The sequence below is a fragment of the Carica papaya genome, chromosome 8, assembly GCF_054855325.1.
Source record: "Carica papaya isolate Zhongbai chromosome 8, ASM5485532v1, whole genome shotgun sequence".
NCBI classification, from domain to species: Eukaryota; Viridiplantae; Streptophyta; class Magnoliopsida; order Brassicales; family Caricaceae; genus Carica; species Carica papaya.
This window is the reverse complement of record NC_142316.1, coordinates 20,457,170-20,481,942: the sequence shown is the minus strand read 5'-3', so window position 1 is coordinate 20,481,942 and position 24,773 is coordinate 20,457,170. Positions and strand designations below refer to the sequence as shown.

The 24,773-nt window shown below is 40.1% G+C and overlaps 2 non-coding genes and 14 pseudogenes across 2 annotated transcripts; all 16 read right to left on the bottom strand.

Moving 5' to 3' along the window:
* Positions 1–12,984: 12,984 nt before the first annotated feature.
* LOC148251271 (5S ribosomal RNA) lies at positions 12,985–13,103 on the bottom strand (annotated as a pseudogene).
* A 324-nt stretch (positions 13,104–13,427) lies between these two features.
* On the bottom strand, positions 13,428–13,546 carry LOC148251270 (5S ribosomal RNA; annotated as a pseudogene).
* A 327-nt stretch (positions 13,547–13,873) lies between these two features.
* Positions 13,874–13,992, bottom strand: LOC148251269 (5S ribosomal RNA; annotated as a pseudogene).
* A 328-nt stretch (positions 13,993–14,320) lies between these two features.
* Positions 14,321–14,439, bottom strand: LOC148251268 (5S ribosomal RNA; annotated as a pseudogene).
* A 206-nt stretch (positions 14,440–14,645) lies between these two features.
* On the bottom strand, positions 14,646–14,764 carry LOC148251267 (5S ribosomal RNA; annotated as a pseudogene).
* A 326-nt stretch (positions 14,765–15,090) lies between these two features.
* On the bottom strand, positions 15,091–15,209 carry LOC148251266 (5S ribosomal RNA; annotated as a pseudogene).
* Positions 15,210–15,415: 206 nt separating this feature from the next.
* LOC148251265 (5S ribosomal RNA) lies at positions 15,416–15,534 on the bottom strand (annotated as a pseudogene).
* An 855-nt stretch (positions 15,535–16,389) lies between these two features.
* On the bottom strand, positions 16,390–16,508 carry LOC148251264 (5S ribosomal RNA; annotated as a pseudogene).
* Positions 16,509–16,714: 206 nt separating this feature from the next.
* On the bottom strand, positions 16,715–16,833 carry LOC148251263 (5S ribosomal RNA). Its single transcript, XR_015814303.1, has one exon. It is a non-coding gene; the product is annotated as a 5S ribosomal RNA (ribosomal RNA).
* Positions 16,834–17,311: 478 nt separating this feature from the next.
* Positions 17,312–17,434, bottom strand: LOC148251262 (5S ribosomal RNA; annotated as a pseudogene).
* A 206-nt stretch (positions 17,435–17,640) lies between these two features.
* LOC148251261 (5S ribosomal RNA) lies at positions 17,641–17,759 on the bottom strand (annotated as a pseudogene).
* A 743-nt stretch (positions 17,760–18,502) lies between these two features.
* On the bottom strand, positions 18,503–18,621 carry LOC148251260 (5S ribosomal RNA). The gene has a single exon (XR_015815834.1). It is a non-coding gene; the product is annotated as a 5S ribosomal RNA (ribosomal RNA).
* Positions 18,622–19,824: 1,203 nt separating this feature from the next.
* On the bottom strand, positions 19,825–19,943 carry LOC148251259 (5S ribosomal RNA; annotated as a pseudogene).
* Positions 19,944–22,504: 2,561 nt separating this feature from the next.
* On the bottom strand, positions 22,505–22,623 carry LOC148251258 (5S ribosomal RNA; annotated as a pseudogene).
* Positions 22,624–23,433: 810 nt separating this feature from the next.
* On the bottom strand, positions 23,434–23,551 carry LOC148251257 (5S ribosomal RNA; annotated as a pseudogene).
* A 466-nt stretch (positions 23,552–24,017) lies between these two features.
* LOC148251256 (5S ribosomal RNA) lies at positions 24,018–24,135 on the bottom strand (annotated as a pseudogene).
* Positions 24,136–24,773: the final 638 nt, after the last annotated feature.

The window sequence follows — 24,773 nt, the reverse complement described above, 5'->3', positions numbered from 1 at the left end:
CAAGGAAGCGAACTCCTTCCATATCAGAGCATCTGCGACTATATTACGTATACTACGGTGGTAGATTATCTTACAATCGTAGTCTTTTAGGATATCCATCTGATGTCTTTATCTCATGTTCAATTCCCTTGACAAAAATATATATTTCAAACTTTTGTGGTCAATGTAGATTTCAAATGTCTGACTGTACAAATAATAGTGCCATATCTTCATGGAAAAGACTATGTCTGCCAACTATAGGTCGTGAATAGGGTAGTTGTACTCATGGGGCTTCAATTGTCTAGATCAATAAGCAACTACAAAAACATACATGATATGTATCAAAATAAACCCGAAATCTTCCAGTGAGGATCAACACTAGAGTAGAGGTGAGAGGATACTTTAATTCAGCAAAACTTTCATCACATTCATAACCCTGCATAAAAAGCACATTCTTCTTGGTGAGATGGGTTAACAGAGCTGTAATCTTGGAGAAGCCATCGATGAATCCCTGGTAATAACCTGGCAAACCAAGAAAACTTTGTACCACAGCAACATTTATTGGTGGGTTCCAGTTAGTGACTAATGCATGGCTGACGAGACTACAACAACACAATGATGGTACGAAGATTGAAGTTACATCGCCCAATCAGTAATGACACTTTAGCCGAACCACGGTGCATGCCCCCCAAGGGGTGATGTTCACTGCTCAAGGGCAACGCGCGTGGCCCAAGCCTGCCTCTCGAAGGTCAAGGCTTTTCGTGCGCATAGGCTTGCTTTGTACGGGAGGGGCCTACCACCCGTCCTAGTCGAGGGCCTTTTTGTGCAGGCGCGCGCATTGTGTGTACGGTGCCACACACTGTCTCTGCGTATTGTGACGCACGTAGACTGTGCGCCTTATGCCCCATGATGGGACGTGTGTGAGAGTGTGCGCAGCATGCGGGGCAACGCAAATGGAAAATTTTTCCCATGGCCCTTTCCTCATGATTTTTTTTGCCATTTTCTATTTTTTTTTCCTAAAATTTTCAAAATTAGTAAAATAAATAAACGAATAGATAAATAAATAAGTGAAATAAATAATCAAATGCATTAGATAATAAATTTTTTCATAAAATTTAAAATTTAAAATTTAAAGCCAATTTTATCCGAAAATTAAAACATAAATTTGAAAAGTTAATGACCTTAGGACTCAAATAAATAGATGGTTTACAACAATTAAGCGCAAAAGTTTTCAGGGTGTTACAAAGGAAATGGAGAGACACCCACCACCACCTAGAGTCAAATGAAAGCTATCATAGGACAAGATTTATTCCTAATGAGAGCTGCATTAAAATTACAGGGTCTCACTCAAGGTCTAAATGAGTTGAAGATTATCACAAAAAAAATGGAGAAGCTACCATGGCACGGTTTCTAAGTGGCTTGAATAAGGAAATTACTGATATAGTTTAATTACATCACTATGTTGAGTTGGAGGAAATGGTTAATATGATCATGAATAGAAAGGAAATTGAAAAGTAAGGGGACAGAAATGTCATATTCTAGTCCTAATAGCGATTAGAATTCAAAGTAGCTTAAGAAATAGGAGAAGACAAAGTGAAAAAGCTTTCGTTCCAAGGAGAAAGGTCTAGATTTGAACAAAGGTACAGATAAAATGATGGGGAGGGTATGGAGAGGATCGAATCAACTCCTATAACCCTCACAATGTATGCAATACCGAAACTTAACTGCCTAAAGAATCCTCCCTCTAATTGAATCTACAATCCTAAAGGGAATACAAAAATAAAAACTAGGGAATTAAAACAAGTAAAAATGTCACGGACTTACTGCTAAGTTGATCTCGCTCCTTGGCTCAACAAGGCTTCTAAATAATCCTGGTTCTTAAAGAACTTGAAGATGCTAAAAACAATTAGCAAAATGCTAATTCTTGAAGAAAAGCAAAAGTTTTCAATATTATTTCTATCAAATGAATTGTCTTTACAACTTATGGGCAAAGGTCTATTTATTGGCTTTCCTAGGATAATTCTAGTTGATCATAATCACTTGAAAGTTAATAAAATAATATCTTAGATAGAATTATATCCTAATATAGGATAATTACATAATAAAATATTATTATATCTCAATCTAATTACAAGATAAATAATTAAATAATCCTAGGGATAGAAATTACATTAAAATAATATTTAAAACAAGATAGAATTCATCCCATGTGCTTTTCATGTAAAACAGATAGGAATATTAATTAAAAACATGGGAAAAAATAAGGTGGGGTTCAAGAAGGTTCTAAAAAGAGGGTGGAGGGCCGATTGGGTCAAGGGTTGGATAGCTTGTGCAGCTTGGGCCAATTAATCTCCACGGATCATGCAAAACAGGCCTGTATGTTGGGTTTGTGCGTTGGACGCGGGCCTACAAGGTATGCCCCAGTCCAGCTGCGGGCTAGGTGCGCAACTAGCTAGATAGGCCTAATGGGCCGCGCTGGTTCTCCCTTCTATGACATGGGTCACATGTGCGTAGGTTGTAGGGCATGTGATTTATGTCTTGCGCTCCTACATTCATGTCGTGCACACTGGATGAGTAGCATGTCCGTCCGTGCACTTGGCGTGTCCTAGTCACAGGGGAAGTGTTCCCACATGTATGGGTGAGCTTTCCCACACATGTGGTGGTTCACACATATGCTGAAGGTAGGTCACTTGTGCGGCACATGCTGTTCGCCATTCTCCTCAAGGTCGACTGGACTCTCTTGGGCCTTTTCTTGGGTCTAATGCTTCCTTGGCTGAAAAGGTCTCGAACGCATCTATTTTCTGACCAAAGGTCAATCTTCCATCCCTCTTGGCAATTCTTTAAGCCTACAGGTTCTCTCATGGGCCTCAAACCCAATTGTTTGTCTTGTCTTGGATCTCCAAGTTTTGTTGGGTCCACCTTGGACCTTTCTTTGAGTAACTTTTAGGCCTCCAAAGCTATCCCCTTCTTGACCCAAACTTGGTCACAAGTTTTGGACCTCTTTAGGTGCTTATTGGGTTAGGTACTTGGCTCTATTCACAAGAGCTTTGAGTTTTTCTCTATTGAGCATTTAGATTAAATCTCAAGTCCCTCTTTAGATGAAGTTTGGACCTAGGCCATTACTAAACTGCTTACTAAGCTAGGTTTCTTGGCCCTTTCAAGGGTGGTGTCTTGGACTTTCGAGATTGTTTTTGGCCTAGCTGGGATCACATCATATTGGTACCTCATCATCTATTAAAGGTACTTCTGAATCCACATATACTATATAAACATAGAAATATTAAATGTTTAAAATGTTTGGGAGTGGACATATTGCTTCAGAATATCTAAACAAAAAAGTCATGTTTATTAGGGACAATGGAGATGTTGAGTCTGAATCTTATTCTAATTATGATAATATACTACCTTTAGAAGATTTTGGTGATGAAGTTGAGTTCATTTTGTATGGAGAATCATTAGATATTAGGCGAGCTCTTAATATGCAAGTTAAAGAGGAAAGTTTAGAACAAAGGAAAATTTATTCGATACAAGATGCCTTATAAGTGAAAAAGGTTTGTGTCATGACCATTGATGGAGGGAGTTGTGAAAATGTGGCTAGTACTCTTTTGATGGATAAATTAGGTCTTAAATTTGAAAAGCACCCAAGACCCTACAAGTTGCAATGGTTGAATGATTGTGGGGAAGTAAAGGTGATTAAGCAGGTTGTAGTTCTATTCTCCATTAGGAGATATGTTGATGAAGTATTATGTGATATAATACACATGCAAGCTGGACACTTGTTGTTAGGGTGACCTTGCAGTTTGATATGAGCCATACATGATGGATACACAAATACGTACTCACTTATTTTGAATGACAGAGATTTCCCACTTGCACCATTATCTCTTCAAAAGTGTATAAGGATTAATTGTAGATGATACAAGCTTCTAATGGGGATTCAAGTAGTGAGGATAGCAAAAAAAATGAGAGAAAAGAAGCTAGAAAAGAAAAGAGAAAAAGTAACAACCCATTGTAAGTGATTGCAATAATGAAAAAAAGAAAGAGGAAAGTGCAAGAGAAAAAAGTATAATGAGAGAAGAAAATAGTAAAGACAAGTTGAGTTTGTATTCAAAGGAAAGAGAATTAAGGAGTGATTTTGTAAGCAAGAGAGCTTTGATAGTGCTTAGGTTTAGAGATGTTTATTTCTCTAAAACTAACCTTAATCTAGATCTGCTTAGTATGTTTGTGTCTTTATTGCAGCAGTTTAAAGATTGATGAAATGCCAAATGGATTACCACCTCTAAGGGATATTGAGCATCAAATTGATTTCATTCATGGTTCTATGATTCCTAGTACACCTGTATATAGGAGTAATTCAAAGGAAACAAAAGAACTCCAAAGGCAAGTGGATGAAGTCTTGGCAAAAGGATATGTAACAGAAAGCATGAGTCCATATACAATTCTTGTATTCCTAATGCCTAGTAATGATGGGTCATAGAGGATGTGTGTTGACTATCGTGTAGTTAATAAAATCACTATAAAGTATCACAATCCTATTCCTAAATTAGATGACATGTTAAATAAGTTGCATGGTGCATGTATTTTTACAAAGATTGATATGAAAAGTGGATATCACCAAATGTGATGTCCTAACTCTAGTACCAAGGTGTTAGCACAAGTGAAATAATTTTAAATGAGATAATTATAAAGTTTACAAATTTAAAGCAAAATTTACATTATCATTTACCATCTCAATTCTACCTAAGGCTATGAAACTCTCCTCGCACCTCATCTAGCTGCTGACCTTATTTGGGTTCCCTAACCTAAAAAAATTTTTGTATTAGGGTGAGTTCAAGTCGATTCAGTAAGAAGAGCAGTAGTAGCATGCCACAATTAACGTTTTGAAAGTCCTTTTTAATGCATTCAATGAAAAACATTTATAATGAATATAATGCAGTTATTTTAAAAACCTTTTCAATTATATTATCAATAGCATACAATTTCCAATTACCAATTCCATACTCATTCCATTCCATTCTTTTACCAATAACAATTGCTGTAATTCATTAACTCACATAATTCCAACAGATAAAACACATCACATGCAATCTTCTCAACTACACACCCGGGCTGACTTTGTCTCATATTTTGACATAGTTTTAATATAGATTTATTATCTTAATTTAGGTTTTACTGTTTACAATCCTACGTACGCAGCCACTTACACTATTTACAAGGAGGGCACCAGGACACCAACTAATTAAGGATGGGTGTGCAATTAATAATAATAGTCCATTCTCTACCGAGGCCATTCCACAAGGTCACGTCGTCACTGTCATCTATGTCCTTGAGCCCCAGAACAATTGATAACAATTAGTTAAGAGTCCTCAACACGTGAACCTGGTCCCACAACTAAGACCTAATAACCAACACCGAGAGCCCAGTGGTTCCCTATAACCTCAATATCCTTCCAAAAAAAATCAATAAACTGGATTTAGAATAGAAAACTTGGTAAGTTAAGTTTTATTAGACATTTGACTTTATTTCTTTTTAGACGCAATCCCTAAACTATCTTAAACCTAATTCAACCTACCTCTACTGTCTTTCCCCCCATTTTTCTTCTCTTGTTCTATCCCATCTTACTTGTCTCTCACTGAATCACAACCTATCCCTTTATCATTTTCAATTAAATGTATTCCAATCATTTCATTTTACCCTTTAGGGTTATAATCCTCTAGAATTAAATAAGAAACAATATACATATAACATAAAACAGATCGATAGAAATAATAAACAGACGCTTTTAACTTAACCTAAATTGGTCTAATTGATTTTATCTTATTCATTTTATTTTCATATTATTATATTTTTTCTAACTTTTCTTTTTTCTATTCCAATTTCCTAATTTGGTTTCCTAACTTTATTTATTTATTTATCCCAATTCTAATTCTTTTATTTAAATGTATTAATATTTAATTTACCTAATTTGTTTCTTGTTATTTAATTTCCACTTAATTTCCATTTTAGACTAATTTACTAAATCCCCTATTTAACTGATTATCTAAATCAATAATTAAATAACAAATTATGACTAATTTGTTATTTATAATTTTCCCATTTAACTCCCTAAATTTCCATTTTTTTTCTAATTTCTTCATTTAATTAGCCTTATTTCTAAATTAGTAGAAATTTATATTAATTTCTCAAATTTTCTCTTTTCCAAATTCTTATTTTCTTCTCTCCTATGATACTTAATTATTAATCCTAAGACCCTAAACAACATCAATGGGCACCCAATAATAGAAAAAAAGTAATAAAACACCATTTGATTTAATTAAAATCACATGAACGCACACACCTCTAAGTTCATTCAAAATTGAACTAATTGCTGTTATTATTCACAAAAATTCACTTCCTACATGCATATAGAAAATCATTAAAAGCATGCAAAATAGTATTGTTGTTCTTACCTCAACCATGGCTCGGTTCCATTCTAAACCCAAATATTTAACCTTGATCATTTTTCCCATTTCATTCCCTAATTTAAGGTAAAATCTTGAATTATTTTATATATACATTTTGTAATGATCCACATTTTCTCTAGACAAATTTCTCATGTTTTTATATGGTTTTTAAGCATGTATATGTATGCAAAGAGATGTAATAAGGTTAAAAACTAAGTTTTAAGTTAATCGGAGAGAAAATGATGAGATTCAGATAACAATAATCCCTTAAAAAGAGTTTTTCCCTCAACAAGGAAAAGCTAAGTTTTTAGGCTCAAGAACACTTTTTGAGGTTAGAACAAACTCATAGAAGGTAAGAAAAATGTTTTGGAAAAGTGAGGAGATAATTAGATGAAGAATCGGGAGAGAAATCCCCCATGTGTGAGAGAAAATCTCTCTAGTGAGAGAGAAATCCCCTAGGGAGCTCATTTTGACCCTTTTACCTTGATTTGCATCTCGAGATTAAAATACTTGGAATTTGAGACTCCAATTTGACTGAGGACTACCCAAAATAATAATTAAGAAGTGTATGGAAAATAAAAAATTTCCATAGGAGAAAACGTTGGAGAAATGAGGCCAAATTTGAGAGGCATGCACATGAAGGATAATTTCGGCCTTTTAAGCTTATTTGGGCCATAAGTGGGCCAAATGGTCCCAGATGAATCCCAAATAAAAACCATGTGATCTCTACCTTCTTGATGAACATGTGAAGCATAGGGTTTCCCAAAATGATCAAGAATTAAGCAAGTTATAGAGTTTTGAAGTAAGGTTTTAGGCATGGGCCTAACTTTAAGTGCACTTTAGACCTTTAGGGACTTAAGTTGACCTTAAATGAACCAAATGTGGTTGTTTAAAGCCCCAATTTGCTTGGTAAGTAGCTAAAACCAAGACAAGAAATTAAGGTAAAATGGACCAAAAAATCATAAGCATCAAGGGAGTTATGGCTATTTGAATTGAAGGCATGTGCATGGAATGAAGTTTTTGGCTTTATGGGTTATGTGGGCCTAAGCCAGCCCAAAACGTCATGAATGGAGCACAAATTTTGTGTGGAAGCTCCTAAAAAGTTGATAGGGACGTGTATGGTTTCTAGATAAGGATGGAAGACTCTAGAGTTACTTTGAGGTTAAGGAAAGGAAGAGATAAGGATAAGGATAAAGCTTAAGGAGGTTTAAGTGGCAAATCAAGGTTTGCCACCTCTACAATGCTTACGAACTTGCATGGACCTCCCTCCCATATATATAGGGGTGTGGGGAGATGGGAAATGCATTCTAGAATGAACGAGAGCAAAGCTAGATAGAGAGAAGAAAAGAAAAAGAGAGAAAAATGGTGCATACCCAAGAAAAGTGTGAAAAATTAAAGGAATTTAGGAATATTTCCTTGAGGAGAGTGTAACACCCTGAGACCTCTATGCTTAAACGTGGTGTTGAAAAGTCCATTTGGGCCTTAAGGCCACTTATATTTAATATTTTGAGTTGCCTACTTTTAAAAACTAACCTATATTATTAAAAAATCCCCCGGGTGTGGAAAAATCTCGTGGCTGGTTGCCCGCATGCTTGCATGCATGCATGCAAAGGCCCATATGCATGTCACTATGTGCGAGGGTCGTGCATGTAGATGTTTGCATGCATTATATGCACGCACAGACACGAGAGAGGTGATGTGTGCCACGTGGCAGCCTCTCCCTTGCAGCCACATGGAACGCATTTAGTGGTCCCTAACTTCTATAAATTGGGCACCTCTCTACCTCATTTTTCCAATCACATTCATTTCCTTTCTTCCTACAATCTATTCTAGAGAGAGAAAATGAGATTTTAGAGAGAGAAAATAAAGTTCTAGAAAGTAAAAGTAAGAAAGGAAATTTGTAGTGTTCACTAAGGGAGTTTTAGACATAAAACACTCCTCTCATCCACTTCTAAGAATTCAATTTCTTGCCAAGTATCGGTAAGAGATCTTATATTTCTATTTATATCTCTAATTGCCCTTTTTAGATAAAATAACTAAATTATGATGATGCATGTTATTATTTGTTGTCTTGTATGATTTTAAAAAGCATGTGTACTATTATGTTGCATTATGTTAATATATTTTATATTCGTTAAATCTAGACACGATGGCCTTATGCCAAAATAAGTAAAGGGAAAACATATAAAAATGTGTTAGGCTGTTATCTCTGAGAGGTTTCTGTTTCTTCATATCTTATAAAACATGCTACTTTAAGTCTGACAAAGTCTCAGCTTAATTTCTAAGCTTTTTCTCTCAAATATACAGCAAAGTTTTTGGACGCTTTTGAGCAATATTTAACCTCAAATATCCCTCACATCACTCAATAATCATCCTCAAAATTTCAAGAGAATTCAAATGAAGGAGAAAACTTACCTTAAGCTTGCAGGTTCTTCCATGATTGACCATGAGCTTTCACTTTCCTTTCCTATTCTTTCTTTTCTTTTCTCCTTTCTTTCTTCTTTTCTCTATCTTATTCTCACAATTTAGGCATAATTTTTGTAACATCCCAGATACCTGGTGGGGTATAAGGGTGCTTAAAAATATAAACATATAAGAGTGCAATAGAAAATGTATATAGCAAAAGCTAGAAATCACAAACAACAAAAATATAAGATGAGTGTTTATACAACTAGGACCAACAAAAATTTCAAAATTATACCTTTGAGACTCCTCTACGTTAGCCTTATTTTCTTTACTATTTGACCTACGATTCCTTCTATCTTTCTTCCATATTTCTTAGTTATTATTTTTTTCAAAATATCCTTAAAAATCTCTCCAAAATTCTTCCATAATTTTCTCAAAATTTTCTTCTATCAAAGTAATATTTTTCTTAATTTTTTTCCTCTTCTCTTCTCACACTTTTCCAGTTTTCTTCTTTCTCTTCTTTTCTTTCTTTTTGCAGATGCCTTCTCCTTCAATCTTCATTCCTTATTTATATGAAATGGGGACCAAAAAAAGAAATACCAAGTGGCAAGCAAGTTGGAAAACCCGAAACCCATTTTTTCTTCCTCTTCGGCCACCATTTGTTTTCCTCTCCACTACTTCATGAGGGGACACCACCTCAAGCTTCCATTTTTCTTTCTTTTCACTTGGCTACATCTTCTCTTCCTTAATTTTCTTTCCATTTCATCCAGATTCATGATATTATATATATAAATTATTGTACGTATACATAACAATATAGGGTATGCTGGAGCTGGATTGAGAGGAAGATGGCCCTCGTAAGCTACATTGCTAAACAAGGGGTGTTACTAGGGGCAGAGGCTAAATGGGTAATGAGGAAATTTAGATAATGTAATTTATTTCTTATTACATTATAGATTTGATTAAGATCATATTTACATTTGTTGAAATTACGTATAAATGACCTATAAAAACTTCATGCTTTGCCAAAAGTTCTCAAACAAGGTCACTAAATTTATCAAGGTGACCCGACCTACAAGGGAAAGGTTTTTAGCTTTCCAACCACTCGAACGAGACTGAACTTCAGAATAGGTCTGTTTAGTGACCCTACCAAGGATGATAGGGACCCCAAGAGCCTACTGGATTGCCTGATTGCTAGTATGGAGATATTCCCTTCGTACCTTTATGACTTTCTAACCTGCTTATTTATATTATATAGCCCTCATTTTATCCCCAAATTTCACCACATTAATTTCCACTTTCTATTCATTTTCTATTTCATAATTTGTATATATAAACCATTAATTTATAAATGTTTTATAATACATTTTCATGTATTATAATATTATATTATTATATGTTTTACTATATATACACAAATAAGTGACTACAACATCCCCACACATGACACCTCATTTTCCACTTTCTTCTCTTTATTTTCAATGTCCCACATGTTTTCTTTTTCTTAATTTAATATTTATATATGTATATATCTAAATATCTATATATATATGTATACATAAATGTATATTAATGGTCACCTATTCACTCTATATATTTATGCATTTATATATGTATAACCTTAATTTATAATAATATATCATAATTTCATATTATATTATTTTTTTTCCTTTTTATAGCCCTCATTTCTCTCTTTTCTTATTTTATAATATACACAATCAATTAATTATTTACATATATCTTGGCCCTAGAAAAACACAAAAACGGGAGAAAATCCCGCAAGAAAGGGGAGCTATTCGCACGGGTGCCTGTGCATTATGCGCGCACACACACCGCACAACAGGCACAGGACGTGAACATAGTGCACATGTCCAATCCACACAGGTTCAACCCTTTGCACGCCTGTCGCGTGCAGGCGGGCTGTCTGCGCGTCACCTCCAACACATCACCTCCAGCGTAGATAGGCACCACACACTAAGCACACGCTTTTTGCACAGCAGGCCCACGAAAATAGGCACCTATGCCTCTGGGACCTACACGTAGTAGGCTTGCGTGCCGCAAGCTAGCTCCTACACGTGCGGCAGTGAGGGTCGTGCGTCTACTGCCTCGGGTAGTGCGCTGCTGTCACCTCGGGCGGTGCGGCACTGCCATCAGCATAGGCAAATTTTCTCCCTCATTTTTCATGTTGAGCATCTTTTGCCCTTTCTCTTCATCGGATTTTGCCACTTCGCACAAATCCGTCGGCTCCCATATTCTATAAATAGGGTCCTTCCTTCCCATCTTTCCCCATGCTTCCATTATTCCATCTTTTAAGACTTAGAGAGAGATAGAGAGAGAGTGATCTAGAGGGAGAATGAGAGGAAGAAAAGAAGAACGGTGTAGAGGAAATTATCAAGGTTTTGGTAAGGAACTTAGTATTGCTTTAAACGTCTTAAGGGGTATTTTTAGATAAAAAAAAATTATTAAATTGATAATTTTTTATTTTGCCTATTTGTCATGCTTTTGTGTTTGTAGATCTAATAAGCTGAGTTGTTCTTGATTTCTAGCATGCTATGTGATTTATAGATACTTGATGATTTACACATAATTAAAATAATATGAAGCCAATAATGTTACCAGGTAAATAAAAAAAAAGGAAGGAAATGAGGATTAAACCATGAATGGTCTGAAGTATGTATCTGTACTGACATGCATAATGCATCAAGTGTCTTGGTAGGCTTTTGATCTATGAGGGGTATCTGTTCCCCTAACCCCATTCAAGGTATCTATTTTTTCCCTCCGCCATCTAGTCTGGAAAGACGTAAGAGGACCACTCCCTGTGGATGACTGTGTACCTTTTAACGAGAGTGGTAACGCAAATACAGTTATCGGTCACCCGTAGCTAAATATTATCATGACTATAGAATATATGATAGGACCACTATGGTTGGTACGATCGTGATTATAGATCGTATCATGGTTTAGCTAGTTAGAATTGTGCCTGAGCAAATTGCTGTTTTGTGTATCTGATCTAGTCATTCCACGTGGCTAGTTGGAAATCTGTATCTACTTTGAAAGATGAAAGTCGTAACGACTTCGCAAAGCATGATAGGAAAATCTAAGTATTTAATTATTTATTTGATTTTCTCTATTATCTGGTATGATGTGTGTTTGTTTTGATTATATTAACATGATGTTTATCTCTAATAAATAAATTATTTTCATAATGTAAGATAGGTCTATGAAGTAGCCAAATGATAAGTATTTATGTTAGAAAAATTTACCTTTAAAACCTTATAATGTTATTTAAATATTTTTTTCCTTACTGAACATATGGAACTCACTCTTTCCATGCCCCCAAATGACGAAGAGAATGAGGAACCACCAACTGACCTACCCATTGAAGTCTATGAGGATCCCATGCATCCACAAAACTTGAGTGCATGATTGTTCCCGTACTTTGTATTTTATAACCATTTCTAGCCTCAGTTATATGTATGTAATTGAAACTCATATATAAATGTAAGGAATTTGTATTAATTTGTTTCACTGCATGAAATTTTATCGTAATCCTATTTTTGTATCTGACACCCACATGCCTTAATTAGCATTTGGGATGTCACAGATGGTATCAAAATAGAATTATGCAGATCAAATCCCTTACACTGAGGCCTTAGGTAGAAAGATCCTTAGAGTACCTTAGAAGAATAACTCCACTTTCCAAAAATTAGACCACCAACACGAGGAATTCCCAGGTGGTCAACTATTCTAGTACTAATCTCCCCCAAGCACACTTAACTGCGGACTTCTGATGAGATCTGGTGCATTAGTGCTGGTATGATTGCACTTGTTTCATTCTGCGCTGTAAATACATACACTCTTTCTCCTTCCCTCCCCTCTCCTGTCATTTGTTTCATTGTTCGTGCACACTGCACCTCTCCTCCTCGTTCTAATATCAAGTAAAATGCCATGGCGCCGAGACTCATATTTGTGAATAAACCAGCTGACCATTGTTCTAGTCGCGTGTAACGTCAAATTACCCATCTGTAAAAAAGTAAGTCCAACACGAGAACTTCCCAGGAGGTCACCCATCGTAGTACTACTTTGCCCAAGCACACTTAACTATGGATCATAGTTCCAATCGTGCGTAACGTCGAACGAGCCATCTACAAAAAAATAGGTGCAACACGAGGACTTCCCAGGAGGTCACCCATTCTAGCACTACTCTTGCCCAAGCACACTTAATTGCGGACTTCTGATGTGATCCGGTGTATTAGTGCTGGTATGATAGCACTTGTTTTATTCCGCGCTGCAAATACATACACTCCTCCTTCCCTCCCCCTCCCGTTATTTGTTTCCTTGTGCGTGCATACTGCACCTCTCCTTCTCGTTCTAATATCAAGTAAAATGCCCCGGCGCCGTGACGCACATTTGCGAATAAACCAGTGGACCATAGTTCAAGTCGAGCATAATGTCGAACGACCCATCTGTAAAAAAATAAGTGCAACACGAGAACTTCCCAAGAGGTCACCCATCTTAGTACTACTCTGCCCAAGCACACTTAGCTGCGAACCATAGTTCCAGTTGTGCGTAACGTCGAATGACCCATCTGTAAAAAAATAGATGCAACACGAGGACTTCCCAGGAGGTCACCCATTCTAGTACTACTCTTGCCTAAGCACACTTAACTACGAACTTCTGATGGGATCCGGTGCATTATTGCTGGTATGATCGCACTTGTTTCATTCCACGCTGCAAATACAAACACTCCTTCTCTTTTTCTCTCCCCTCCCGTCATTTTTTTCGTTATGTGTGCACACTATACCTCTCCTTCTCGTTCTAATATCAAGTAAAATGTCTCGATGCCGTGACTCACATTTGCGAATAAACCAGCAGACCATAGTTCCAGTCACGCGTAACGTCGAACGACCCATCTAAAAAAAGTAAGTGAAACATGAGAACTTCGCAGGAGGTCACCCATCATAGTACTACTCTTCCTAAGCACACTTAACTGCGGACCATAGTTCAAGTCATGCGTAACATCGAACTACCCATCTGCAAAAAAATAGGTGCAACACGAGGACTTCCTAGGAGGTCACCCATTCTAGTACTACTCTTACCCAAGCACACTTAACTGCGGACTTCTGATGGGATTCAGTGCATTAATTCTGGTATGATCGCACTTGTTTTATTCCGCATTGCAAATACATACACTCCTTCTCCTTCCCTCCCCCCTCTCGTTATTTGTTTCCTTGTGCGTGCACACTGCACCTCTCTTTCTCGTTCTAATATCAAGTAAAATGCTCCGGCGCCGTGACTCACATTTGCAAATAAACCAGCGGACCATATTTACAGTCGTGCGTATCGTCGAACCACCCATATGTGAAAATATAAGTGCAACACGCGAACTTCCCAGGAGGTCACCTATCGTAGTACTACTCTACCCAAGCACACATAACTGCGGACCATAGTTCTAGTCGTGCGCAATGTCAAATGACCTATCTGTAAAAAAATAGGTGCAACACGAGGACTTCCTAGGAGGTCACCCATTCTAGTACTACTCTCGCCCAAGCACACTTAACTGCGGAGTTCATATGGGATCTAGTGCATTAGTGCTGGTATAATGGCACTTGTTTCATTCTCCAATGCAAATACATACACTCCTTCTCCTTCCCTCCCCCCTCCCATCATTTGTTTCCCTGTGCGTGCACACTGCACCTTTGCTTCTTGTTTAAATATCAAGTAAAATGCCCCGGCGCTGTGACTCTTATTTATGAATAAACAAGCGGACCATAGTTCAAGTCGTGCGTAACATCAAATGACCCATCTGCAAAAAAATAGGTGCAACACGAGAACTTCCGAGGAGGTCATCTATTCTAGTACTACTCTCGCCCAAGCACACTTAACTGCGGACTTCTGATGGGATTCGGTGCATTAGTACTAGTATGATCACACTTATTTCATTTCGCGCTGTAAATACATAAACTCCTTTTCCTTCCCCCCCCTCCCGTCATTTGTTTTCTTGTGCGTGCACACTGCACCTCTCATTCTTGTTCTAATATCAAGTAAAATGCCCCGGCGCAGTGACTCACATTTGTGAATAAACCAGCGGACCATAGTTCTAGTCGCGCGTAACGCCGAACGACCCTTCTGTAAAAAAATAAGTGCTACACGAGAACTTCCCAGGTGGTCAACCATCGTAGTACTACTCTGCCCAAACACACTTAACTGCGAACTATAGTTCTACTCGTGCGTAATGTCGAACGACCCATCTGTAAAAAAATAGGTACAACACGAGAACTTCCCAAGAGGTCACCCATTTTAGTATTACTCTTACCCAAGCACACTTAACTGTGGACTTCTGATGGGATCCGGTGCATTAGTGCTGGTATGATCGCACTAGTTTTATTTTGCGCTGCAAATACATACACTCCATTTTCTTCCCTCCCCCCTCCCGTCATTTGTTTACTTGTGAGTGCACACTACACCTCTCCTTCTCGTTCTAATATCAAGTAAAATGCCCCAGCGCCGTGACTCACATTTGCAAATAAACTAGAGGACCATAATTCCAGTCGCGCGTAACGTCGAACGACCAATCTGCAAAGAAATAGGTGCAACACGAGTACTTACTTAGAGGTCACCCATCCTAGTACTACTGTCGCCCAATCACACATAACTACAGAGTTCTGATGGGATCCGGTGCATTAGTGCTAGTATGATCGCACCTGTTTCATTCCGCGCTGCAAATACATACACATATTCTCCTTCCCTTCACCCTCTCGCCATTTGTTTCCTTTGCGTGCACACTGCACCTCTCCTTCTCGTTCTAATATCAGGTAAAATGCATCGGCGCCATGACTCACATTTGCGAATAAACCAGTAGACCATAGTTCCAGTCGCACTTAACCTCGAATGCCCCATCTGAAAAAAAATAGGTGAAGCACAAGGACTTCCCAGGAGGTCACAACTCCTAGTACTACACTCGCCCAAGCACATTAAAATGTGGAGTTCTAATGGGATCCGGTGAATCAGTGATGGTATGATGGCACCTGTTTCATTCTGCGCTGCAAATACATGCACTCCTTCTCCTTCCCTCCCCCTTTCCGTCATTTGTTTGCTTGTGCATGCACACTGCACCTCTCCTTCTCGTTCTAATATCGAGTAAAATATCCCGGTGCCGTGACTCACAGTTGTAAATAAACTAGTGGATCATAGTTATAGTCGCGCTTAACGTCGAAGGACCCATTTGCAAAAAAAATAGGTGCAACACGAGGACTTCCCATGAGGTCACAACTCTTAGTACTACACTCGCCCAAGAACATTTAACTGCAGAATACTGATGAGATCCAGTGACTTAGTGATGGTATAATGGCATCTGTTTCATTCTGCGCTACAAATACATACACTCCTTCTCCTTCCCTCCCCCCCCTCGTCATTTGTTTCCTTGTGCATGCACATCGCACCTCTGCTTCTCATCTAATATCAAGTAAAATGTCCGAGCACCGTGACTCACATTTGTGAATAAACCAGCGGACCATATTTCCAGTCGCGCATAACGCCGAAAGACCCATCTACAAAAAAATAGGTGAAACATGAGGACTTCCCAGGAGGTCACCCATCCTAGTGCTACCCTCACCCAAGCACACTTAACTGAGGAGTTCTGATGGGATCTGGTGTATTAATGCTACTATAATCGCACTTATTTCATTCTGCGCTGTAAATACATACACTCATTCTCCTTCCCTGCCCCCTCTCATCATTTGTTTCCTTGTGCGTGCACAATGCACCTCTACTTCTCGTTATAATATCAAGTAAAATGCCTGGGCGCCGTCACTCACATTTGTGAATAAACCAGCGGACCATAGTTCCAGTCGCGCATAACGTCGAAAGACCCATCTGCAAAAAAATGGGTGCAACACAAGTACTTCCCAGGAGGTCACCCATTCTAGTACTACTCGTGCCCAAGCACACTTAACTGCGGAGTTCTGATGGGATCCGGTGCATTAGTGCTGGTATGATCGCACCTGTTTCATTCCGCGTTGCAAATACATGTACTCCCTTTCCTGTCATTTGTTTCCTTATGCGTGCACACTGCATCTCTCCTTCTCGTTCTAATATCAAGTTAAATATTTCAGCGTCGTGACTCACATTTACGAATAAACCAGTGGACCAAAGTTCCAGTCACGCATAATGTCGAATGCCCCATCTGAAAAAAATAGGTGCAACACAAGGACTTTCCAGGAGGTCACCACTTCTAGTACTACACTCGCCTAAGCACATTTAGCTGCGGAGTTCTGATGGGATCCGGTGAATTAGTGATGGTATAATGGCACTTGTTTCATTCTGCACTGCAAATACATGCACTCCTTCTCCTTCCCTTCCCCCTCTCATCATTTGTTTCCTTGTGCGTGTACATCGCACATCTGTTTCTCATTCTAATATCAAGTAAAATGCCCGAGCACCGTGACTCACATTTGTGCATAAACCAGCAGACCATATTTCGAGTCGTGCATAACGTCGAAGGACTTCCCAGGAAGTCACCCATCCTAGTACTACTCTCGCCTAAGCACACTTTACTGCGGAGTTCTGATGGGATCCGATGCATTAGTGCTGGTATGATCGCACCTATTTCATTCTCTGCTGTAAATACATACACTCATTCTCCTTTCCTCCCCCCTTTCGTCATTTGTTTCCTTGTGCGTGCACAATGTACCCCTGCTTCTCGTTATAATATCAAGTAAAATGTCGGGGCGCCGTTGCTCACATTTGTGAATAAACCAGCGGACCATAGTTCTAGTCGCGCATAATATCAAACGACCCATCTGCAAAAAAATGGGTGCAACACGAATACTTCCCAGGAGATCACCCATTCTAGTACTACTCTCGCCCAAGCACACTTAACTTCGGAGTTCTGATGGGATCCGGTGCATTAGTGCTGGTATGATCACACTTATTTCATTCCGCGCGCCAAATACATACACTCATTCTCCTTCCCTCTCCTCTCCTGTCATTTGTTTCCTCATGCGTGCACACTGCACCTCTCTTTCTCGTTCTAATATCAAGTAAAATATTTCGACGCCGTGACTCATATTTGCGAATAAACCAGTGGACCAAAGTTCCAGTCGCGCATAATGTCGAACGCCCCATTTGAAAAAAATAGGTGCAACACAAGGACTTTCCAGGAGGTCACCACTTCTAGTACTACACTCGCCTAAGCACATTTAACTACAGAGTTTTGATGGGATTCGGTGAATTAGTGATGGTATAATGGCACCTGTTTCATTCTACACTGCAAATATATACACTTCTTCTCCTTCCCTCCCCCTGCCCGTCATTTGTTCCCTTTTACGTGTACACTGCACGTCTCATTCTCGTTCTAATATCAAGTAAAATACCCCGGTGCCGTGACTCATATTTATAAATAAACCAGTATACTAAAGTTCCAGTTTTGCGTAACGTTGAACGACCCATCTCGACTCATGCCCATATGAACGGATCGCCCGCCGCCCTTCATTTTTTGTTGTTCCACTATTTAAAATGCTCGCAATTACACTCTCATCATGTGATGGGCTTTAATTGAATGCTGAAAAAATATTAAGAAAAATGCTCCAGTTCCGTGGCTCACGTTTGCAAATGAACCTACTTACCATCGCTCTGGTCCAGTTGAATGTTTAACTCCTCGTCTGCAAAAAAGAAGGGTGCAACACGAGAACTTCTCAGGAGATCACCCATCCTAGTACTGCTCTCGCCCAAGCACGCTTAACTACGGAGTTCAGATGGGATCCGGTGAACTAGTGCTGGTATGATCGCACCCGTTTTAGTTTGCGTCGCAAGTATATATACCCTTCTCCTTCTCTCTCCCTTCTCATCATTTGGTTCACTGTGCGTGCACCTCACCTCTGTATCTAATTCTAATATCAAGCGAAATACCCCGGCGCCTCGACCTGTGCCCATATGAACGGATAGCGCAGCACCTCGTTTTTAGTTGTTCTACTATATAATTGCTCGCAGACACTCTTATAACGTGATGGGCTTTAATTGAATGCGCGAAAAATATTAAACAAAATGCTCCGGCGCCGTGACTCACGTTTACGAATGAACCAGTGGACCATCATTCCAGTCTGAAAAAAGAAAGATGCAACACAAGAGCCGAGAGCTTCCTAGGAGGTAACCCATCCTAGTACTACTCTCGCCCAAGCACGCATAACTACAGAGTTCTGATGGCATCCGGTGAACTAGTGCTGGTATGATCGCACCCTTTCTTGTTTGCGCCGTAAATGCATATGCCCTTTCTCCTTCCCTCTCCCCTCCCGTCATTTGATTAGCTATGCGCGCACCTCACTTCTTCTTCTAGTTCAAATGTTAAGCGAAATACCCCAACGCCTCAACTCATGCCCATATGAACGGATCGCCCACCGCACCTATAAGTTGCTCGCAATGACACTCTTATCACGTGATTGGTTTTAATTGAATGTTCAAAAAATATTAAGCAAAATGCCCCAGCGGACCGTTACTCCGTTCCCGCGTAACATTTAACACCCCATCTGTAGAAAGAAGGGTGGAACACGAGCACTTCCTAGAAGGTCACGCATCCTAGTACTACTCTCACCCAAGAACGCTTGATTGCGGAGTTCTAATGGGATCCGGTGAACTAGTGCTAGTATGATTGCAATCGTTTTGGTTTGCGCTGCAAATACATATACCTTTTCCCCTTCCCTCTCCCTTCCATCATTTATTTCGTTGTAGGTGCAACTCACCTCTGTTTCTAATTCTAATATCGAGCGAAATGTCCGAGTGCCTCGACTCATGTCTATATGAAACACCCGCCGCACCTCTTTTTTCATTGCTCTACTCTGTAAGATGTTCGTAATGACACTCTCAACACGTGATGAGCTTTAATTGAATGCACGAAAAATATTAAGCAAAATGTCCCAGCACTGTGACTCACGTTTGTGAATGAACTGCCGGACCGTCTCTATGGTCCCGCGTAACATTTAATGCCCCTTCTACAAAAAGAAGGGTGCAACATGAGTACTTCCCAAGAGGTCACCCATCCTACTACTACTCTCGCCCAAGCACGCTTGACTGCAGAGTTCTGATGGGATCCGGTGAACTAGTGCTGGTATAATCGCACCCCTTCTAATTTGCGTCGCAAAGACATATACCACTTCTCTTTCCCTCTCCCTTCTTGTCATTTGTTTCGCTGTGCGCACAACTCACCTCTGCTTCTAGTTCTAATATCGAGCGAGATGCCCTAGCACCTCGACTCATGCCCATATGAACGGATCGCCCGCTGCACCTCATTTTTCGTTGTTCTACTATTTAAGATGCTCGCAATGACACTCTCATCATGTGATGGGCTTTAATTGAATGCACAAAAAGTATTAAGCAAAATGCCCCAACACTATGACTCACGTTTGCGAATGAACAGGCGGACCGTCGCTCTAGTCCCGCGTAACATTTAACGCACCGTCTGCAAAAAAAGAGTGCAACATGAGTGCTTCCCAAGAGATCACCCATTGTAGAACTACTCTCGCCCAAGCATGCTTAACTACAGAGTTCTGATGGATCTCGTGAACTAGTGCTGGTATGATGGCACCCCTTCTAATTTGCGCCGCAAAGACATATATCCCTTTTCCTTCCCTCTCCCTTCTCATCATTTGTTTCAATGTGCACACAATGCACCTCATTTTCTAGTTCTAATATCGATCGAAATACCTCGGCGCCTCGACTCATGTCTATATGAACGGAACACCCGCCGCACCTCTTTTTTTGTTCTTCTACAATGTAAGATGCTCGTAATAATTATCTTATCACGTGGTGGGCTATAATTGAATGCACGAATAATATTAAGCAAAATGCTCCGGCGCCGTGACTCACTTTCACAAATTAACCGGCGACTGTCGCTCTAGTCACACATAACATTTAACGCCCCATCTGTAAAAAGAAGGATGCAACATGAGAATTTCCTAGGAGATCACCCATCTTAGTACTACTCTTGCCCAAGCACACTTAACTGCAGAGTTTTGATTGGATCTGGTGCATTAGTGCTGGTATGCAAATACATACACTCATGCTCCTTCCCTTCCCCCCCTCCCATCATTTGTTTCCTTGTGCGTGCACACTGCACTCTCCTTCTCGTTCTAATATCAAGTAAAATGCCCCGGTGCCGAGACCCACATTTGTAAATAAACCAGCGTACCATAGTTCCAGTCACGCGTAACGTCGAACGACCCATCTAAAAGAAAATGGGTGCAACACGAAGACTTTCCAGGAGGTCACCCATCAGAGTACTACTCTCGCCCATGCATACTTACCTGCAGTGTTCTGATGGGATCCAGTGCATTAGTGCTGTTATGATCGCACCTGTTTCATTCAGCGCTGCAAATACATACACTCCTTCTCCTTCCCTCCCTTCTCCCGTTATTTGTTTCCTTGTGCGTGCACACTGCCTCTCTCATTCTCGTTCTAATATCAAGTAAAATGCCCCGGTACCATGACTCAGATTTGTGAATAAACCAGCGGACAATAGTTCTAGTCGCGCGTAATGTCAAACGATCCATCTGAAAAAAAAATAGGTGCTAACACGAGGACTTGCAAGGAGGTCACCACTGCTTCTCATTTTTTGTTGTTCTACTATGTAATATGCTCACAGACATTCTTATCACGTGATGGGCTTTAATTAAATGCACGAAAAATATTAAACAAAATGCATCGGCGTCGTTACTCACGTTTGCGAATGAACCGATGGACCGTCGCTCGGGTCCCGCGTAACGTTTAATGCCTAGTCTGAAAAAAAAAAGATGCAACACGAGAGCCGAGAGCTTCCTAGGAGGGAACCCATCCTACTATTACTCTTGCCCAAGTACGCATAACTGCAGAGTTCTGATGGGATTTGATGAACTAGTGCTGGTATGATAACACACTTCTTGTTTGCGCTGCAAATACATATGCCTCTTCTCCTTCCCTCTCCCCTCCCGTCATTTGATTCACTGTGCGCGCACCTCACCTCTTCTTCTAGTTTTAATATTAAGCGAAATGCCTCGGCACCTCGACTAATGCCCATATGAATGGATCGCCCATTGCACCTCGTTTTTTGTTGTTATATTATATAAGGTGCTTGCAATGACACTCTTATCATGTGATTAGTTTTAATTGAATGTGCAAAAAATATTAAGCAAAATGCCCTGGCTGACCGTCGCTCCAGTCCCGCGTAGCATTTAATGCCCCATTTGTAGAAAGAAGGGTACAACACGAGCACTTCCCAGAAGGTCACACATCCTAGTACTACTTTCGCTCAAGAACACTTGACTGCAGAGTTATGATGGGATCCGGTGAACTAATGCTGGTATGATCACAATCGTTTTGGTTTGTGCCGCAAATACATATACCCCTTCCCCTTCCCTCTCCCTTCCCATCATTTATTTCGTTGTGGGCGCAACTCACCTCAATTTCTAGTTCTAATATCTAGCGAAATGCCCCAGCGCCTCGACTCATGTCTATATGAAACACATCTTTTTTCATTGTTCTACTATGTAAGATGCTCGCAATGACACTTTTAACACGTGATGGGCTTTAATTGAATGCACGAAAAATATTAAGCAAAATGTCCCGGCATCGTGACTCATGTTTGTGAATGAACCGTCGGACCGTCGCTCTAGTCCCGCGTAACATTCAATGCCCCGTCAACAAAAAGAAGGGTGCAACACGAGTACTTCCCAATAGGTCACCCATCCTAGTACTACTATCGCCCAAGCACGCTTGACTGCGGAGTTCTGATGGGATCCGATGAACTAGTGCTAGTATGATCGCACCCCTTCTAATTTGTGCCGCGAAGACATATACCACTTCTCCTTCCCTCTCCCTTCCCGTCATTTGTTTCGTTGTGGCGCAACTCACCCTGTTTCTAGTTCTAATATCGAGCGAAATGCCCTGGCACCACGACTCATGCCCATATGAACGGATCGCCCGCCGCACCTCATTTTTCGTTGTTCTACTATATAAGATGCTTAGAATGACCCTCTCATCACGTGATGAGCTTTAATTGAATGCACCAAAAGTATTAAACAAAATGCCCCGGCACCTGACTCACGTTTACGAATGAACAGGAGGACCATCGCTCCAGTCCCGCATAACATTTAACGCCCTATCTACAAAAAAAAGGGTGCAACACGAGTGCTTCCCAAGAGGTCACCCATCATAGAACTACTCTCGCCCAAGCACACTTAACTGTAGAGTTCTGATGGATCCCGTGAACTATTGCTGGTATGATCTCACCCCTTCTAATTTGTGCCGCAAAGATATAAATCCCTTCTCCTTCCCTCTCCCTTCCCGTCATTTGTTTCGCTGTGCACGCAACGCACCTCTACTTCTAGTTCTAATATTGAGCGAAATGCTCTGGTGCCTCGACTCATGTTTATATGAATGGAACACCGGCCACACCTCCTTTTTCGTTGTTCTACTACGTAAGATATTCGTAATAATAATCTTATCACGTGGTGGACTATAATTGAATGCACGAATAATATTAAGTAAAATGCTCTGGCGCCGTAACTCACGTTTGTGAATTAACTGGCGACTGTCGCTCTAGTCCTGCGTAACATTTAATGCTCCATCTGCAAAAAGAATGGTGCAACATGAGAACTTCCTAGGAGATCACCCATCCTAGTACTACTCTCGCCCAAGCACGATTAACTACAAAGTTCGATGGGATTCGATGCATTAGTGCTGGTATGATCACACACCTTTCATGCCGCGCTACAAATGCATATACCACTTATCCTTCCCTCTCCCCTCTCATAATTTATTTTGTTATGTGCGCACACTGCACCTCTGTTTCTAGTTCTAATACCAAGCGAAATGCCAAAGCATCTCGACTCATGCCTAGATGAACAGACCGCCTGCCAAAACTCTATTTTCATTGTCTTACTATGTAAGATAATCGTAATGACATTCTTATCTCGTGATGGACTATAAATGAATGCATGAAAAATATTAAGCAAAATGTCCAAATGCCTCGACTCACACTGGCGGACTGTCACTCTTGTCACGCGTAACATTTAGCGCCCCGTCCATAAAAAGATGGGTGGAACACAACGACTTCACAGGAGGTCACCCATCCTAATACTGCTTTCACCAGAGCACACTTAACTACGGAGTTCGACAGGATCTGATGCATTAGTGTGGGTATGATCGCACCCCTTCCATTTCGTGCTGCAACACGAGGACTTCCCAAAAGATCACCCATCCTAGTACTACTCTCGCCAAAACACGCTCAACAACGGAGTTCGATGGGATCCGGTGCATTAGTGCTAGTATGATCGCACCTCTTCTATTTTACGCTACAAAAACATATACCCCTTCTCCTTCCCTCCGTCTTTGTTATTTGTTTCGCTATGCGCGAACACCGCACCTCTGCTTATAATTCTAATATAGAGCAAAATGCTCCGGCGCCTGGACTCATGCCTAGATGAACAGACTACCCCCTATACCTCATTTTTCGTTATTCTACTATGTAAGATGCTCATAATGATACTCTTATCACGTGGCGAACTATAAATGAATGCACGAAAAATATTAAGAAAAATTTCTTGGCGTTGCGACTCACTCCGAGGGACAATGGCTTTGATCGCACATAATGTTTAATGTCCCGTCAGCAAAAAAATGAGTGGAACATCAGAACTTTCCAGGAGGTCACCCATCTTAGTACTACTTCCGCCCAAGCACAGTTAACTACGAAATTCGATGGGATCCAGTGCATTAGTGCGGGTATGACCGCACCCCTTCCATTCCACACTGCAAGTACATTTGTTTCGTTGTGCGCACACACCACACCTCTGTTTCTAGTTCTAATATCAAGCGAAATACCCCAGCACCTCGACTTAATCCCAGATGAATGGATCGCCTGCCGTACCTCATCTTTCATTGTTATACTATGTAAGATATTCGTAATGACACTCTTATCAC